The following is a 7415-nucleotide window of genomic DNA, read 5'->3' on the forward strand; positions in this document are numbered from 1 at the left end:
AAAAAATTAATAAAAAATGTTAAGTTTGGATAAGAAAAAGTAAAACCAATATAATTTTTTAATTCTTTTAATAGTTATATTGATTTTAACTTGGTATCCTCCTATACTAGTTTTTCTTGCAATAACATATTTTTATTCTCACTTTTGGATTTGAATAATGATTTAAAATTATACGTTGGTTTTTTTATTTTTTTTAATTACTAAAATTATTTCATAATAAATCTAATGTCATGTTTAAATGGGGTGCAAAAATAAACATATACTAGAACGAAGTAGTAAGGGTGAAAAATTAATAGGAGGATGAGTTACATGGATGATAAAATTAAGGGAGATAGTTATAGAGACAAAGTGTGTCGAACAGTGATAAACATAATTAACATAAGTAAAACATGATTAGTCTTAACACATACAATAAATATTAATTTAATTTTTTAAAAAAGAAAAAGTACATAGGAAAGGAATATATTTAACATTTTTTTATTCCAAAAGAATAAAATAAATATATATGATACATGCATCTTGAAAAAAATATTAAAGAGGAAAGAGGATATGTGTGATAAGAGTAAAAAAAGTCTGATAACCAATATAAAAAAAAAAGTCTAACAAAATCTCAAAGGTTTGACTGAGATTGTTTGATAGATGTTTTACCGTAAAGAGTCTAATGAAATTCATTGAAATTCTTTTTAAAAAACAATCCATCCAAATTTGTATATTTTTTAATGCTAAAAGACTTTTTGTAAGTTATAGAAAAATTATAATTGAATGTCATACAATTTTTTTATCTTCCATATAAAATCTTAAAATTTTTAATTGAATAGCAATGGATTTATTTATACTATTTAAAAATCATGATTGAATACCTCAAAATTTTTTTTATAAAATAAAAGTCTTTTAAAATCCTAATCCAATATCTCTCCCTTAATATCCATTTATTAAATAAATACAAAATTATTAAATAGAAATAAATGATTCTTAATAAATTCATTTTGGCACGTGCACATTCTAGGCATACACAACTTCATATATCAAGAAACTCATATTTTGAAGTTGTTGTATCGAGCTATATTGAGAATGATGGTTGCAATCTCCAAAAGTACGTTAGTGCTCTCTGTTATTGACGATACTTGTTTCTTTGAAGTTGAAGGGTAGTGAGAGTGGGGTTTTACCTTCCAAAGTAAAAGACGGATTTTTGCCTTGCAAAGTTACCATTCAAATAAGCGACTTCTTAACTAGGAAGTACCTGGGTGTTCATTGCAAAGACAGGCATAATGATCTCGGTTATCATAAACTGAATGTTGGTGAAACATATAGTTTTAGTATTTGAACTAGTTTCCTGCAAAATACAACATTGTACTTTTGTCGCTTTGCGTGGGATGGAGCAGTACATTATTTTGATATTTATGTACAAGACCGAGATTTATGTTGTGTTGGTGATAATCAATGCTCTTGGAAGATATATGAGACTCAACCCTGTGAGATTAAACTGAGGTCTCGTGAATGCTTTCAATGGAATACAATACCTAAAATAACTTTGAAATCCTTTCAAATTGTGCCAAATATATATATATATATATCACATTTAAGAAACAAAATGTATAATGTGATTGTCATAAAATACAAAGTGAGATAAATATGTTACTGTAAAAAAAAAGTAAGATAATATGTAACACCTATTTTTATGCTTTCTTAGTCCCCCATATTTTGATATTAAAAATTTCAGTCCAAAGAGACTGCCTCATGGAACAAGTAAGGCTCATTTCCATTTAGTAAGGAGTGCAACATTAAACAAACTAATGTATTTTATGCCTAGACCCCGTACTCTTAGGCATGCACATAGATTTCCAACTAGTCCAACAAATTTTCATATTTCTATCCTCACACTCCAAAAGAACCTTCTTTGAAGGCAAGTGATTTTTTTGCTACTTCTTTTGACATTTTGAAGAAAGATAAATAAAAGATAAGTAAAGAAAAAATATGAAATTAGTTACGCATACCCTACCCGTCATAAAAAGAGTTCTATGCTTCCATTTGGCTAGTTTCCTCGAGAAGTTCAGATAATTCGTGAAATTGGATCAGGCTGATCCAAACAAAATATTTTTGTTTGGATTCGTTTGTTAGGTTTGATGTTACAACGTACAACCTGTTCAAACTTGACATTTTTTATTTTATTTTTGTGTTTAAGCCTGTGAACTCCATAGAAATCCCCTCTAACTCTAAGAGGGAGTAATTTGTTTATATAAATATGTTCGTGTTTTTCGAGAAATTTATAATATGTAATGTTTGATGATTTTAATTAGGTTGTAAAAACTAAGAAAATAATTTTTTTGACTTAATTGTATATTTTACCACTCAATTATATATTATCTTTTTGTAAATTTTATCATCTGAATTTTCCCACGTATTTTACCATCGTGCTTTTAATTTTCATGCATAATATTTTACCTTTCAAATTTTCAATTTTCATACATTTTATTTTCATATTACCAACAAAACGATGTTGTTTTTTTAGGAACACGGTGGCATTTCTTACATTTAATAGGAAAACTGCAGAAAAAATAGAAAACATGATGTTAAAATGCAAAAAAAAAAAAATAAAAAAAATACTTGAGTAATAAATTTATAAAATAATGATAATTGGGTGGTATAATGCAATTAAGTGTTTATGGTTATGCTTGATGCATTTTATTTTGTCGACAAAAAAGACGCATTTATAATTGAATAAGGTAGCAGAAGTATCAAATGATATTACAAGGACAAAATACAAGATAATCAAAAGATACATGTGGCGCCCCACCCCAACAAATGATGTGTAGCCGAGCCTGGTTCTCCTAATGGGATAATATCCAAATGAAGAGATCGAGCAGGCCAAAACCAACCAGCTAGCTAGGATACAAATAAAATACCAATTAATAAGCACCATAGAATTCCACAAAACCAATAACTCCAACACAAAATCACGTGCACATTCATCATTGTATCTATCCACCTCGAATGCAAGCAGACGGGTTATAGGCCCATTGAACAAAGGAGAAATCAAAACCTGATAGCTTGCCATTAAGCCAACTCCGTGAGAACAATTTAACCTCCCCCAAAAATAATTTTGAGTTTACAGCAGTGTGATTGAATATACTGTTGTTTCTCTGCTTCCAGATGCAATATGTCACTGTACACCAAATTACTTGCCAAATTTCTCCTCAAATCTGTTTCTAGCAGTCCCTGAATTTTGCCAACACTTCCAATATTGGTCTAATTAAGCTTCAATTTTTCTTCAACTTATTCAAATAATCAAGGTAAGTCCTTTTCTCTTTCTTTTCACTACTATAAAAAAGCTTTTCTAAGATAATCAAAAACAGGATACAACGACGGTCGTTGACCGTTGTAGAAGCCGACGTCATGGAAAGTTAAACTTTTCAACGATGGATCAAAAACCACCATCTTAAAAAGGGATCAACTTTTAAAAATGCTATTGACGTAACCATCATCTTTGAAAGTTCGCGTTCTAAGACGATACGTGATCAATGCCTTAAAAAATCAACCTTCAAAGACGATGCTGACATAAACACCATCTTAAAAAACGCATTTTCAAAGACAGTGTTTACGTCAGAATCGTCTTTAAAAGTAAGGAATTCCTTATTTGGGATAGATGAAATTCTCAATCGTTTTATACTCATTAATTATCTTGTGTGTTTAGGGTGGTTGAGTTAACGCCAATAGATTAAAGTTCATGCTCAATGAATCAATACATAATCATAATTCCTACACATAGACTTAGCTATGATAATGGGTCTAACACCGCTCCCACTACCATATCTCCTCGAGGGATCAAGGTATACAATTCAAAATCACTCTAGTAAACACATTATTAGAATCTGGATTTGGATCTAATTTAATCCCTAAAAATTAGTTTATAAGGTGAAGATTATCCCCATTTACATATCTTCATATCTTGACATTATCTTCAATTGATGTAAAATTTGAAATTTTCTCAATACATCCCTTCATGTTCAAACATTTTTGGGCTTTTGGGGGGATTACATGGTGATTGACTATTTTAATGGATCTAGAATAGGTTTCAATACCATATTAGAATATGCATTTAAATTTGACTCAACATCCAAAAACTAACTCTTAAGATGAAAATTGTCTTTACTTATATATTATATTTTAACAATATTTATAGCCAAAGTGAAACTTAATTTTTTTTTCAATACAATTCATATTTAACATATTAATTCCCAATATCTTTTCAATAATGACATGAACAATTCCTCCTCATACATATTTTAACAAAATATGGAAGCACTAATATTTTTCATTTTCCATAATTCAATATCACAATTCTAGCCCAAAACATGTGCAATTCAAATTCAAATGCTACCACAATTTAATACTAAAGGTTCAAACATTTTTCAATCAATTCTCATACTTTTTAAACTATTCACCAGAACCATAAATTTAGAATATGTAAAATTTTCTTGACAATTTGCTATCATTAAATACATTAAATAAAACTTTCCTTAACAAAGTTAACTTTACATATGCATATATATTTATTATATTTAAGGTTTTATTGCATTTTGGTCTCAAAGGCTGTCATAATTTACAATTTTGCTTTCTTAACTTCCAATGGCACAAATTGGATCTCCTATATCATATTTGTGCAATTTTAATTTTAGTCCCTCTAACTTGTTAATTATTCAATAGATTTATTGACATAAAAATTCTAGATAATGATGTATGAATGACTTGACACCTCAGAGTTTTGTTGACACATGCTGATATTGCTTAATTTCATGTACTTCTTGGCCCCTTTTGCAATTATGTGATTTTGGATCCTCAATTATCAATTTTGCGAATTGATTCTGTCAAATATTACAAAGATGTTGTTTTTTTAATATTAAATAAATAATATATACAAATACTATTAAAGCTGATATTAATAAATTTAAATTGATATTAATTTGAAAGGTTTTACAATTTTAAACTAAGTTATATTTATTAATTTATATTTATCAATATTGATATATACTAATATTAATTTCAACATTACCAGTATATAATATTAATTGTTTTTTATTTAGTAGTAGTTAGTAAATATATGCATAATTAATTTTGGTACCATGTTTAAATATTTAAATTATATATAAGAAAATTCAACTTTTAATTTCATTGAGAAATAGTTATATATTTTACTAAACTTAAAAAAATATTTAATATTTAAAATAAAATAAAATATATTCCTAAATTCATCTATATTCGAGATGTTCATAGAGAAAACCATTCAGAATATGGTGCAGAAAAGCCTCCTGCCAATGAATCAACTACACCAACAAGGAAGGGTGGTAGATCTACAAGATGTCTTCAATCGCTTCCCTGTCGATTAACATATGTTCTATTCTTGTATATGATCGTAACTTGCTGCAATCGAGAAGGCTTTTAACGAAGCAGAAGAGTTCTACAGAGATATATAGTGCCATTTATCAAGGTAACGTTCTTCTTTCAAATGAAGATGGTGGCAGCTGTTATTTTGTGCAATTACCATGTCCAAGTGGTGGAAGGTTGTGTTTCTTATGAAAGATGGTTTCAAGGTAATAAATATAATTTTGACGTGAGAATTCGGATCTCAAAAGTACAAAAATGTGTAGAAGCAATGTGTTTCGTAGGTGTATTTGAGTATAGTTAAGATGCATTTGGCTTGAGAAAATAATCCTTTATTATTGTTTGTACCATATATATAGCATTTAACGGTGACCACAGTATGTCGGAATGACTTGAGCCTATCAATTTTGGCTGTCGCTCCCGAATGCGTTAATATTCTCTGCCAAACGGTGCCCCACGTTATGTTGGGATGCATGACTTTACCATATCGAGAATAACCACTCAAGTTATCCAATAGATAACCAAGTTTACATGGGAGACGGACACCAATAATAGTAAATACTAAATACGACAACATGGCCAAATGTTTTTTTGAGAAAATATACAACACGATGTAATTATGATATAATATACAAAATTAGTTTAAATTAATATAAAATAACAATAAATCATGAAAAGGAATTTAATCATGAGTTATAGTGGTTTTTGAAAGTTATATTGATTTTAAAGTTTAAAAACTATAAAATGTGAAATTATAGAATGTAACTAATTCATAGTATTCAAAGTATTTATTTACTGTTTAGAACTTGGAAATGTTGATGATTCTTTGATACAGCTGTCATATTTGAAATTGAATGCCTTCAGGTTCAAATCTGAGCTCTGAATGTAGTTATTTATCATTATATAAAGAATAATATATTTTGATATATTCTAATATATCTTATCTTGTGAATGTGGTCTCGTTGTTTGAGAGGAATGGTCGGGTTTATCATCAAAGATGATCATCTTTGCTGATTCAAAAGGATTAATTGGTGCGATCTTTTCTCTTGTGCCATGTGTGAGATTAATGGTGTAGCTATGCTTGCTGGATGGTGATGAAGAGGTCAAGCTTCTGATATGCTGTTGAAGGCTGCTCCTACTTATGTTTTGGAGCTTTTTTCTTGTGATTGTTTAGGGTAAAGTTACGTTGAATGTAACTTACGTTCTTACACGGGATCAGTTACTTCTACTTTTATTGCTTTGAAACATGTAAACTTTTGTATAGAAAGTTTTTGACGGAAATCCAAATTAAACACACATGCATTCAGCCTTTTGGTTAGTTTGTCTTTCTTATTTCTCAACACCAAAACAAGATTGATATTTGAAAGGATTTTAAATAAGACATTATAACTATATTAAATTTTTTAATTTTATTTTTTATAAAAAAATAGTGACAATATATAATTAAAATGATTTATTAAAAAAAACTGGTACCATTTGTTATACATATGGGGTGGAGTGTAGTTTTTAATAAATTTAGAGTTTAGTGCGTGTCATATAAATAAAACTAAATGTAATAACATAAAATTATTTTACTTTACAATAAACTCACAATTTATCCCCTAAAAAAAAAACTAACAGCTTAAGTAAATAGTTTCATTATTTAAATTTCTTTTCTAAAACTTTGATTAGATAATCAATAGAAAAACGTACTGAACTATTTTGAACACAGAGACCAAAGAATAAAAATAATGTATAGTAACATTGACAAGTAACATGATAGACCACATGAAATCGATCCTATGTATGCCAAATTGCCAATCAAAGTAGCTGGGGCCTTACAAACCTACCAGTACGGGTTCCAAGCTGTGCCATATCAAGAAGTTTCTCATTTTCATGGTGAGCTATTATTGCTACATATTTATTTATTTTCCTTTCATGTTATTTTATTTTATTCTGTTTTTCTCTTTATTATATGTTATCACAATATCATTACACTTTCTCCCACTCTCCCAACTTGAATTCCAAATGGAACCCAACCTGTTCATGTTGAAAGC

The sequence above is a fragment of the Glycine soja genome, chromosome 5, assembly GCF_004193775.1.
Source record: "Glycine soja cultivar W05 chromosome 5, ASM419377v2, whole genome shotgun sequence".
Taxonomy (NCBI): Eukaryota; Viridiplantae; Streptophyta; class Magnoliopsida; order Fabales; family Fabaceae; genus Glycine; species Glycine soja.